Raw genomic sequence first — 13,271 nt, 5'->3', positions numbered from 1 at the left:
TTCTTTTAAGTAACTAGCAAGGAAACTCTTCCATGTATCTTTATGAATTTCTGTCTTAATAAGTTTACTAGAGACTAAACACTCCTTCACTGTCCTATAGAGAACCAGAGATGTACTTAAAGAACACAGATGATGTTGTCCATTCATTTTTTCCATTTTTTTTCTTTATGTTTCTGTTTTGAGACAGAGTCTTGCTCTGTCACCCAGGCTGGAGTGCAGTGGCACGATCTCAGCTCACCGCAACCTCTGCCTCTTGGGTTCAAGTAATTTTCCTGCCTCCACCTCCCAAGTAGCTGGGACTACAGGTGTGCTACACCATGCCCAGCTAATTTTTGTATTTTTAGTAGAGAAGAGGTTTTGCCAGGCTGGTCTCAAACTCGAGGCCTCCGATCTGCTAGCCTCGGCCTCCCAGAGTGTGGGATTATAGGCCTGAGCCACCACACCCAGCCTGTTGTTATCACTGTTTTTAAAAGCAGAAAGAAATTTCCAGCTTAACCTGCCATATTAACCCTGGGGTGCTAAGAAGTGAGACCTGTCAGAGACACTTGGCCCCACTGCTCTGTTATTTCTTTTGTCAAGGAGACATTGAGTTCCCTGCACCGGGCACTAGGAATGTAAGAAAGAAGAAGATAGGATCTGTGTGCCTTAGGAATCAAATGATAGTCTTTATGTGCTCTGGTATGGGGGTGTGTGTGTGTGTGTGTGTCTGTGTGTGTGTGTGTTTCTTTCAAGCCTTTGTGAGACTCCTGTGGTCATTAGGGAGGCTCACAGATATCCTGATGGCCTTCCTTGGGGATACTCAGTACAGTTGTACTTTCTTGCCTCCTTTAAGTCTAGGCATGACCATGAAAGTGGCTTGCCATGAAATGTGGCAGAGGTCACATGTATCACTTCCCAGATGAAGCTTTAAGAGTTGCCGTGTGATTTGCTTTACCCCCTTCCCCCTACATTGGTTGAAGCACAGGCCAAGAGAGAGCCTACACAGTCTGGTCCCGTGATGAGGGGCTGTGATGGAAAGACCTCCCGACCGAGGTAGAACATGTCATGTAAGCAAGAAGTAAGCTTCAGTTACTACAAGTCGTGGCGATTTAGGTAGAGGTGGTGTGTTCCCACAGCATTATCCAGCCTGTCCTAAGTAATGCAGTCAGCATTCTTATCTCTTTAGGGTTATAGGAATTAAGGCCTCAATGTTGGGCTGTGGAGGGGATGTTCACAGTTGTGATGGTGGCAGCAGCGGTGGAAAATCTATACTTGTGGTAGTTATTGATGCACAAAAAATTGGGCATCATTTTTTAGGGGTGTGACCTACATTTCAGTATCGTTAAATACCTATAGGGAAATTACATCCCTTCTGACACTGTATGTCTAATTGTCAGTGAATATCTTTATATAATGAAGCATAGTTCTAAAGAAGGAAAAAAACCCAAAGTATGTACACACGCGCACTTGCACACACACACACACACGCACACACGCACACACGCACACACACACACACCCTGTAATTTATTCTCCCAAGAATTATATGAGAGATTTTAATGTTGGACTACTGGTTAAGTGCCAGGAAGAATTTCTTGGGTGGATATAATGCTTAATTTATATTTGGGGAATTTCCACTGCTAAATCAGTGCTTGTAAAGTTTAAAAAGAAAAGAGGGGGAGGGTTGGAGAAGGCAACCAAAAAAAAAAAAAAAAAAAAAAGAGCCCAGGGATGTGGTTGACAATGTTCCTTTTAATTTAAAGCCACCTGAAGGCTTCAGCTGAATAATAAAGTAATTCCCATATGGTTTCCGTTCTTTCAGTGTTAGAACCTCTGAAAGGCAGTCTACTTTTAGCCTTGGCTTCTGCGTGCCTCTTTGTCAGGCTGAAATGCTTCCCGTCTGCTTGCTCTGGTAGGAAATGGAACCAAAGCTGACTGCTCTGGGGGAAGAGTTCCCAGGCTTTGCTTTCTATTTGGCAAACGTGGCTCTTGTGGTGGGAGGCACTTCTCCTCCAGGGCACTCTTGACTCTCTGACAGACAGGACCAGCTCTGAAGGTGGTTGCAAGCTTTCGTTAATGCCAGAGCTCGCTATAGGCACTTTTCTCCCTCCCTTACAATTCTGTTTACAATAAACTTTCCCTCAAAGGAAAAACCCAGGATTCATTTGAGTTTCGTTGTTTTCCCTGGAAAGAAGTTTTTGTAACCCTCGGACTCTTTAGAAGGGAAAACATCCAGTAAGTCCTGAAATCTGACTGCAGAGTTATTTTTGAGTATTTGGACTTTCATTAATTCAAATTCCACCAAAAAACTTTTCTCTTTTTCCTGCCCTAAGTAAGTTTACTTTCCCCCCTGTGTTCCTATGAGTTCGTGAAATACTTAGGAAGTATATGAAAAATGTTTCAGGAACACAGTTGTGTTATGTGATGCTTACCAAGAATCCTGCTGAAGTAAGTGAAAAGACATTCCCTCTCCATACCCCTTCTTTTTCTCCCCTTCTCTCTCCTAACTTTCTGTGTTCAGGGTCAATACAAAGGCCCTTCATTCTAATGTTAATTTTAAAAATAGCTAGTTTTCTTCTGAGGTAAACTTAGGGAAAGCGTATGTATTTGGAGATATATATCTCCATATATACATACATATATACCCATATATATACACACATACATATATATGTATTTATTTACATTTGGAGCTCAAGTTTTTCATTTTATTTTTTAAACAGGTTGAATTAAACTAGTTCAGGACTGGAAACCCATGATGACCATTTGCTGTGGGTTGTATGATCACTATTCTGGCTTGAATTTTTGAACTTCTACAGCAACATCATTAAAGTGCCATGAGATAAAACTTTGCTGTTGCTCAAAAAGAAACTCTTTAGGAAGTCAGAAAACAGGAATTCCGGTGCTACTTTGTGATGATAATGTCACTATTTAACTTCTGTACCTTTTTATCCATTTAAAAAATAAGATCAATGGTGCTGGCCTTTCTACTTTTCATGTAGTTGCAAAATCATTTCTTCATGCAAGGACAATCAAAATAATATGAATAACGTGGCCTGACTATTTGGAAGAAAAGTCCTGCAAAAGTATAGGCTGATGGAAGCAGAGGAAGAACATTTTATATTGAAGAACAAAAGAATTTCAAAAGAAATGGTGTTACCAGCTCTTTCAGTTGACCAGACAAGTACTAAGTGTTTGGGACTTGTTCCCATCCCAACAAAGCCAGCGTTTTGAGGAGGCCTCTCTGGCACGGTCATTGCATCAGCCAGTTTCCTCTCCATCTGAAATGAGAAAGTACATGTTAAGCACAGAGGCACTCTAAAGATGAGCTCATACCAAAATACGCCTTCATAAGCCTCCCAAGTCACTTGTGGGATACAATGTCAGAATGAACATGATCTTATCTGGCCTGTAAATTAAATGACACATTTTCTGTCCTTGCACAATGTGTCCCTAAGTGGTGCTTCATGTGAGTTTCTAGAGATGCCTTCTGTAAACTAGACTAACATGCACATGTGCTTTTTCTTGATCTTTAATTGTTCATTACTAATGTACGGACTTTGCATCAAATATAAAGGAATCTCAACAGTCTCAATCAAGAGAAATGTCTCTATGTCTTATAATTTTCCTCAGTAGAAATTTTTAATGATACTACTTTTTAAAAAGCTCTCCTTCTGGTGTCCTTGGGTAATTTTACATAGTGTATTTAAAAATCTACTTCATGAGTTGAAGATACAGGCACTGTATCCTTTTCTCTAGCTCTCTGTACCTTTCTACTTTCCAACATATATAAACTGTACATTTACTTCCTATTTCTAAGGTTGTTAGTAATGCTATTCTGTAACCATTATGAAATCTCTCATAGTTCCTATTCAGCTTGATAGTAAAAATTGAAAGCCAGTAAGCAGTGTTTATGCTACATATGCAAATACTTTTCAACAAAGGGCCAGTTGGGATGCTCTGATTACATACTTTTCTTTTCCAATTTTTTGACCCCTGTGTCTCTCTGTGAAAGGGGTCAAATGCAAGAGGCCAAATGAAGATTCTTTATTTAATTTTATCACTGATTGAAACCATACAACATTTAGTTTGCTTCAAACTTGACCTATAACCTTCTTGTATAATTTCTTAACCCTCAAGTTTTTGATCTTTGTTTTTTCTTGCTGGGAGAAGAAATACAAGCCTTAAAAAAAGGAATTCTCTGTCTAGATTCAATGTTGTTTTCTGTCATTAAACTTTTCAGATTTCTTTGCATCTCAGTGTTCTCAAATGTCATAATGATGTTTGGGGCTTATTAATCCTGAATGGTACTTAGAGTAATCTGGAAACTACTCCTCCCTTTGGCCCTGAGACTTTTCTCGCATTGTTTTGATGTGTTTTCCCTAGGTTTTCTCTGGTCTTTCTTAATGGGACTCCTATCAGTCAGATATTGCGTCCCCTGACTTGAGCTTCTGCGTCTCTTCTCTGTCCTTCATATTTGTCATCTTTCTGTCTTTGTCCTTATGATCTGGAAGATTTTGACTCTATCTTCTAATCCTTTCACTAATGTTTTTCAGCAATCAAAATTTTGATTTCTTACCATTTGACCCAGGAATCTCACTACTGGGTATATACACAAAGGAACAGAAATCATTCTATTATGAAAATACATACATGTGTATGTTCATTGCAGCACTATTCACAACAGCAAAGACATGGAATCAACCCAAATGCCCATTAATGGCAGACTGGATAAAGAAAATGTGGACATATATACCATGGAATACTATGCAGCCATAAAAAGGAATGAGATCATGTCCTTTGCAGGGACATGGATAGAGCTGGAAGCCATTATCCTCAGCAAACTAATGCAGGAACAGAAAATGAAACACCATATGTTCTCAATTGTAAATGAGAACTGAACAATGAAAACACATGGACACAGGGAGGTGAAATACACACACTGGGGCCTGTCAGGGTGGGAATAGGGGGAGGGAGAACACCCAGAAAAACAGCTAATGCATGCTGGGCTTAATACCTAGGTGATGGGTTGATAGATGCAGCAAACCACCATGGCACATGTTTACCTGTGTAACAAACCTGCACATCCTGCTCATGTATCCCAGAACTTAAAATAAAATAATTTTGATTTCTAAGAGCTCATTCTTGATTCCCTTATTTTTTTGACATGTGTGCTGAAGTACATTAAAACACTGGTATAAAACACTAGCACAATGCCAGGAATTGATCTTTATAAGATCTACATAGTAAATTCGAAATTCCTGTGGGTATTTGAAGAGACATCTAGAAATACCCTCCAGTGTCATAATCTGACCACTTAGGAAAACCATCTCAGTTACTGACTGGTTATCTGATTTGACTTGTACATTACAAATAATGAGTACTGACCAACAGCCAAACACAGAGAGATGAAAAGCATGCAGTTGTGGCCCTCAAGGAGTTTACGGTCTAGTTTTAAAAAAAGACAACATCAGAAAATAAGAATTAAATATGTCAAATTATACAGTATGGAGTCTTAAGCCAAAGAATATATGTTGTTGTTGTTGTTAGTTAAGATAGACTTTTTTTTACAATATCTTTTTTCCATATTTTGGATTTTTTACTTATGAAGAGATATAGAGAGTCAAATTGTTGGATGAAGACTATTTGCTGTGGAGATATATGTCTATATTCCTTTTAGACTGCCATACACTGTCAAGCACAAGACCAAATTTACCAAAATTTAACTCACAATAAGAAAAAATGAAACCACTGAGTAGCTTATTTGTGAAAATAGAATTTCATCATTTTAATTTGGATTATTTAATTACTATTATGTTGCTTTTTATCATTCATTGCCATTGATATAAAAATCATAATATACTTACGTGCAAAAGATATTGTTTGTTTTCTCCTCCTGCTCTTCTTCCTCTCTATCTTCTCCTTCTCCAACATCTTCAGTCTGATTGTCCAATACTACAGGTATATAAATATAACAAGTCCAACTTGTGTCTGAATATTTTCTATACATTTTCTGCTCAGTACTATGACCACATGGGATTGTTTCCTGGAGCGTGGTTTGATGTATATTATATATACTACTGTCTAGAGGCAAGGTGGTATTGGGTTATTTAATTAATTAATTAAGGCCACCTGTTCTTAGATGGTAAGAAATGTAAATGTGGCTTGTTGTGTTAGGACTTGAATTGGAGAGCAGAGGGCAGTTGTTGATACTATTAAACTTTTTTTTTCCCTGAGTGCTAATTTCTATGACTTGTTTAAAGGCTATCTTGATGTGGAACGGGAGAACCATGTATGTGGACTTTGGATTCTTAACCTGGCATCAGAGCAGGCCTTAATTGAATTGACTGGTCACAGCACTACTTTTGTTTTGAAAGCTCTCTACAAAAATATACAAAGTTTAACAACTTCATTCAAAGGGAACAATAATTGGCCCTCCTTACTATATCTGTTTTCATCCTAAAATTCTTCTTCAATTTTGAAATGTGGCTGTCAGTATATTTTGGCTCAAGAAAACTCAAGAAGAAATATTGTACCACTTAGAATTTGGCATTATATCGGTCAGTTTCTCATCAATGAAAAGTTTTATTTCTTGTGTGAACTAGTCCTGAAAACGTAAATGTGTATTACTTGATATTTAGAATAAAGCTATCTGAATAGAGTTTCCAGGGTTAGAAATGAGGCTGCAGATAGAGTAGCAGAACAAAGACTCCCTTGTGGCTCAGTGTTGATAGTTGGCCTGTTATGCTATAATATTTATATTTTTATCATATTTAAAATGTATACTTTTGGGTTTTTTTTTTTTTTTTTTTTGAGGCAGAGTCTCGCTCTATGGCCTAGGCCCGAGTGCAGCGGCATGATCTCAACTCACTGCAACCTCCGTCTCCCGGGCCCAAGCTATCCTCCTACCTCAGCTTCCTGAGTAGATGGGACTACAGGCATGCACCACTACTTACAGATAATTTTTTTTTTTTTTTGGTAGAGGTGGGTTTTTGCCATGTTGCCCAGGCTCCTGGGCTGATGTGATCCTCCTGCCTCAGTCTCCCAAAGTGATTACAGGTGTGAGCCACTGCGCCTAGCCTTAAAATGTACACTTAAGAGATAAAAATAACTTTATGTATTTGATCCAGTGAAATTACCCTAAGCTTTCAGGTAATTAACCTTTAAACACTTTGCCGATGTCAAAGCCCAAGGTGAAGGCATTTTCTTGAATATTATGGTATTGCCTCTGGTGGTTAAGAGTTGTTTGTTGCTGATAAAGGCATGGAGATGAATTTAATTTTAGTTTTACTTTTTAGAAAAAGAAAAATAGAAGCATTTGTTCAGGTACAGTATAAACGTAGAATATACATATATATATATATTTTTTTTTTCACGCAAACACACACACACGAAATATTTCTTTGTTTAAAGCAATCAATACAACATAGGACTCCCAAACTTTGTGTAAACATGTTCCTGTACTATATGAAACTTCCTATCTCAGTATTTGTAGTATGATGTTGATAAATTGCATGATTTTTTTTTTTTTTTTCTGATTGGTGGTAATAAATGACAGTGATTTATCACTTAACTTTTCAGGTGAGCTCAAACAGTTGCCTAGACTGATAAGCAACTAAAGTATTTAACAGAAAAGCGGACCTTTCTGTTTTCCCAGAAGCGTATGTCCAGATATTAGCAATAGGATATGAAGAAGGGGAAGGAAAATTGTAAAAGGGTTGTTCTGAGAGCAGTCCTTACAGTCAGAACTGCAATAAGAGCTCGTCTTCGTGCCTGGCTGTGTGTCTGCTCTGTCAGCAGCATTAGAGTCTTGATCTTTATCCAGTTACTGCTGCTGATGTCTACATTTTCATTTACCTTGACTGCCATTTAATCATAATAATAATAAGATGACAAATGATTAAGGCAGAACTAGGAGTGTAGCTGAGAACGCATGTCTCGTTATATGTCTATCACATCTCCTATGACATCTATGATGGGACATAGTCTTAATTTTACCAAGCCAGATTCCTAATTTTTGGTTTCCTAATTTTTTCTAGCTTCTAATAAGTTTTGGGAATTATGAAAATGATGAAAACTCTGAAGTCTCATTTCTAGAAGTTGTTCATTTTCAAACTGTGTTCTAAGGAGTCTTAAGGACAGAGTTGCCTCTGATGCCATGGAGAACAGGGGTCAGAGAAAGGGAAGGTAACATCTCTCTGGGTTCCTCAGGAAAAGAAGACTTTATCAAAGACCTCTATTTATATATTGGAGTTCTGTAAGATTTCTTATAGAAAAAATACCTTTTGAATGAAATTTGAAGACCAATGGTCTAAGCCATCATAACTGTGGAAATGTCTTCCTTTCTCCAGTATCCCCAGCTTGGACAGTGGTTTTGCCCCCATCGTGTATAACACTTTTCCAAAAAGCCTTTCAACATTAATTATGGCTGGAGCTGACTACTTTCCTCAGACCACCATGCTTCTCCTAATACAATAAATGTTTTTCTTGCTGGGCAGGTGGATGATTGGGTTGATGAATGGATGCATAGGGATGGGCAGGAAGGAAGGGAGAGAGGGCATGCATTTATCTCCATGTGTCTGATCCTCTTATGTCCAGGCATATATATTTTTTAATTATTTGATTATATTTCTTATCACTTAGTGTAGGAACCATATCTTGCCCGCATTTTTTCTAGCTCATATGTGGTTAGAGAAACAGTGAACTGCCTACTCACTCTTTCATGTATTTTGGAGGCCAGATATCCTTCTAGGTGCTAAGGATACAGCAGCAAGCAAAACAGACAAAAATACCTGTTCTTGTGGAGTTTCTTTCTGGTTGGAGGAAAAAGAGTAAACAGAGAAATGAATTTTGTGGTAGGCCAGTTACTGATTGGTGCTACAGAGAAATACAAAGCAGCAAAGGGGAGGAGGCAGCTATTTTGTATACAGCAATCACTGATACTTGCACAAGGACCTGAAGGAGGTGAGGGAGGGCACCTGGAAGCCATAAGGACAAAGACTTTGAAGTAGATGCTTGTTTGGCGTATTCTGGGACCAGCAAGGAGACCACCTGGAGCAGGGCAGGAAGAGCCAGAAGCTGATTGCTATGAGGTCTGACTATTTTTCCTTGTTCACTCTAAGCTGGGAAGCCAGTCACAAAGTTTAAGCAGAGCAAAGACATGATCTGACTTAAAGGAACCACTCTTACTTTAGTGTTAACCACAGACCGGGCATCAGAAACATTTTTATGTAAAGGTCCAGATAGTAAATATTTTAGGCCTTACAGACTGTATGATCTCTTTCACAACTACTCAACTCTGCCATTTTAGTACAGAAGCAGCCATAGACAATATGGAAGTGAAAGGCTATGGCTGTGTTCCAATAAAACTTTATTTTTTATAAAACAGGTGTCAGGCTGGATTTGGTTCCCATGCCATAGTTTGCCAACCGCTAAACTAGACTATTTGCCAAGTGGTTTTGAATTGTGGCTATGAGTGGGTAATTCTTTTGTCTGTATCACTTGTCAGCCAAAACACACCCAAAACAGGCTACCATCTATTGATAATTTTTATGTGTAATGCTCTATTTACACAACTCATCTGTTATCACCTCAAAGCCATAGATGTAATTTAATAAATTGATGCTTTTAAAAGACTTGTCTATTAGAAGGAAAGTTAGCCATTCATAGGTTCTTCATATCCAAGTTTCTATATCACTTTGAGGAATGGAATATCCAGGACAAGGACTGTGTTCCCTGTAGTGATTGTTGTGAGCTCTGCTTACTCTTCTCTACTTTTTTCTCCGACTGGGCTAGCCCAGTGCAGTCCAAGAGAAATGTAACATGGGTCTCAAGTGCAAACCATATCAAGAAATTCAAAACTTCTAGGAGCCACATAAAAAATGCGAAAAGAAACAAGGGAAATTAATTTTAATAATGTTTGTTTAAACCAAAATATATCAGTAGGTCATCAATATAAAATTACTGAGATATTTTACATTCCTTATCTTGTACGAAGTCTGAATTCTGGTGTGTATTTTGCAATTTAGACTAGTCACATGTCAAGCCCTCACTCCATTGCCACATGTAGCTCTTGGCAGAGATCTACAGGATTGGAGAGGGCTCAGAATTTGGCCTTCCCTGATGAATGGCCTTTTGTAAAAACAGTAGCAACCCTAATAACCCAGCAAAATCTTTAAGCTAATTTGTGAAACTAATTTACTTTTTCTTTGAAAGAGATTACAGGTATGGACCACTTTACAAGCGCTGAGATTATTATTATTATTGCTGTGTCCTCCAGTTACTCAGCAATGATGAACAGCAAAGTATGATATAAGGAGGACTTCTAATATTCAACAGAGTTTTCTTTTCTTGGCTTCATTCAAGTTTCTTCTTCTTCTTTTTTTTTTTGTGATGGAGTTTTGCTCTGTCACCCAGGCTGGAGTGCAATGGTACAATCTTGGCTCACTGCAACCTCCACCTCCTGGGTTCAAGCAATTCTCCTGCCTCAGCATCCCGAGGAGCTGGGATTACAGGTGCCCACCATGCCCAGCTAATTTTTTCCTATTTTTCATAGAGATGGGGTTTCACCATGTTGGCCAAGCTGGTCTTAAACTTGTGACCTCTGGTGATCCACCCGCCTCAGCCTCCCAAAGTGCTGGGATTACAGGTGTGAGCCACCGTGCCCGGCCTAAATTTCTCATGTGCTTACTAGGTAACTGGTTACAAATATAAACATTGCAAAATTAGCTCACTAGTGTTTCTCTCACCCTCGGCTCCAGCTCAGTAACTGGCTCTGAAGTCATTTGGCAAGACTTTAGAACTACACAGATTGTACCTTCTCTCCCTTCAAGGGGGATATATGTGCTCTATTGGTTGTTTTCAATGTGAAACAGGACTCAGAGGCCGTGGCCACTGAAGGCCCAACCTGCAAATACAGCTTAGTAATATCCATTTTGCACAATTTAAAGAAATATATGTATGTTCACTAATCTATAACTCATCCCCCCAAGACAGAATTATCTGGAATTTGCATAAGAAACTGTTTATATAAACTGCAAAACACCTATATTTGAAATGATTTTTAGTAGAATTTAAATTCTAAGAAATTAAATTCTTTTTTTCTATTCTCTGAGAAAGGGTCTTGCTCTGTCAGCCTGGTTGGAGTGCAGTGGCACGATCCTGGCTCACTGCCACCTAGACTGCCTGGGCTCAGGCAATCCTCCCATCCAGGCTCACAAGTAGTAGCTGGGACTACAGGCACATGTCACCATGCCTAAATAATTTTTTAAAAAATTAATTTTTTGTGTGTGGAGACAGGGTCTCACAATGTTACCTAGGCTAGTCTGGAACTCCTGGGCTCAGGTACTCCTCCCACCTCAGCCTCCCAAAATGCTGGAACTACAGGCGTGAGCTACCATGCCCAGTCTCTACAAAAAACTTTTTAAAAAAATTAGCCAGGCATGGCGGTATGTGCCTGTAATCCTAGCTACGCGGGAGGCTGAGGTGGGAGGATAGCTTGAGCCTTGGAGGTGGAGGCTGCAGTGAGCCATGATCATACAGCTGTACTCCAGCCTGGGTGACAGGGTGAGACCCTGTCTCCAGAAAAAAAAGGAAAAAGAAATTAAAGTATAAGACAACCTAGAGTTTGAGAGTTGGGAAACAGCAGGGCCATAAATAAGATGCTACAGAGCCGTTTGAGTAAAAGTTTTGAGACACTTGCAGCACTATAGCAGGGCTACTCCAAAGTCGTGTAACACTACTAAAAGCAGCACCAGTGCCAGACACTGCTGTTTTGGCTTTATCACTCCCAGGGGTTCTCATGCCTTTGTGGGAGTGTCCAGTGGTGTTCACGGGGACCCTGACACAAAAAACTGGCCGTAGGATCTAATGACGGAGGCGATGATCAGAGCTGGGAAAATTTGAGTTATCACAGTTTCTCTAACTACATCTGATTCCACCACGGGATCGGTTGTGGGTATCTTGGAGGTACACACATACTCAGGTCTTGCTCAGTTAATTACTTTCAGGCACAACCAGGCCATTCAAATAGTAATTGAGTTATAAGTTACTATTTTATAAATCCCTTTCTAAGTCTTTGTAGATTTATAGATTCAGTCTTCACCATTAAATTTGACCATAAGCCAAGTAATTTCAATTTCTTTAAGAAGAGAGTTTGGCAGATGTTAAAATAGAAGGAAAAACCTGATTTTATGGAATTTCTTGAAAGAGAACATTTTTGAATCCAGTCAAAAGGAAAAAAAAAGGTATGATTTATAGTCACATAGTATAACAGCAACAAGAAGTAATTCCTCTGGCTAGATGTGACCTCCTCTGGCTAGGGCACTTTTAAAAATGCTTTCTGTAGAACTTATTTAATTCTCACAGTCATATGAGATAGGTATTGCTCTTTTCCTCATTGCGCAGTGAAATAAACTGATTCCAAAGGGTTTCCTAACTTGCCCAAGGTTATACAGCTAGTAACTGGTAAAGCTGGGATTTCAGCCCAAACAGCCTCACTCTGGAGTTCCTCCCTTTAATCACCACACTAAGTAAATATCCATGTCCATGATGAACGGATACCTCAAAAGCATTTTACAGATCAAATCATATTAAGCACCGAATGGGTTTAAAACATAATGTGATCCCCTAGTGAGTCCTTGTGACATCAGTGGGACATTATTAGCTTAAAATTTAGTAGTTTTAAAAATGCAGATTTAGGCTGGGTGCAGTGGCTCACGCCTGCAATCCCAGCACTTTGGGAGACCGAGGCGGGCGGAACCTGAGGTCAGGAGATCGAGACCATCCTGGCTAACATGGTGAAACTCCATCTCTGCTAAAAATACAAAAAATTAGCTGGGCATGGTGGCGGGCGCCTGTAGTCCCAGCTACTCGGGAGGCTGAGGCAGGAGAATGGCGTGAACCCGGGAGGCGGAGCTTGTAGTGAGGCAAGATCATGCCACTGCACTCCAGCCTGGGCACCAGAGTGAAACTCCATCTCAAAAAAAAAAAAAAAATGCAGATTAAAAAAAATCAGATTCACCTAAAATGGAGATCATTTATAGAAAGAAAAAAACACAAAGGTCTTCTGTTGAACTGTTCAAGAAGTATGTACTGTATAATAATATGGCAGGATATTTGGTTCCTAACTCAGAGTTGATAGTTCAGAATTAAATTTTGGCCTATGTCTTGCTTTTTAGCTTTTTAAGCTATTCTGACACTGCCATAGACATGCCCATCTGATAGATGAGAAATTCAGATGTAGAAAGACTTGCAGAAATCTTACGAGATGCTCTTTCTTTGTTCCTGTTCTC

The 13,271-nt window shown here is 39.2% G+C and overlaps 1 protein-coding gene across 36 annotated transcripts in view; it reads left to right on the top strand.

The window, feature by feature from the left end:
• Positions 1–13,271, top strand: part of LOC112426759 (uncharacterized) — a 551,288-nt gene that overhangs the window by 407,582 nt on the left and 130,435 nt on the right. The window lies entirely within an intron of this gene.

Source organism: Macaca nemestrina, chromosome 5, assembly GCF_043159975.1.
Source record: "Macaca nemestrina isolate mMacNem1 chromosome 5, mMacNem.hap1, whole genome shotgun sequence".
Lineage (NCBI taxonomy): Eukaryota > Metazoa > Chordata > Mammalia > Primates > Cercopithecidae > Macaca > Macaca nemestrina.
The sequence above is the reverse complement of the archived record's forward strand: the minus strand, read 5'-3'. Positions and strand labels throughout refer to the sequence as shown.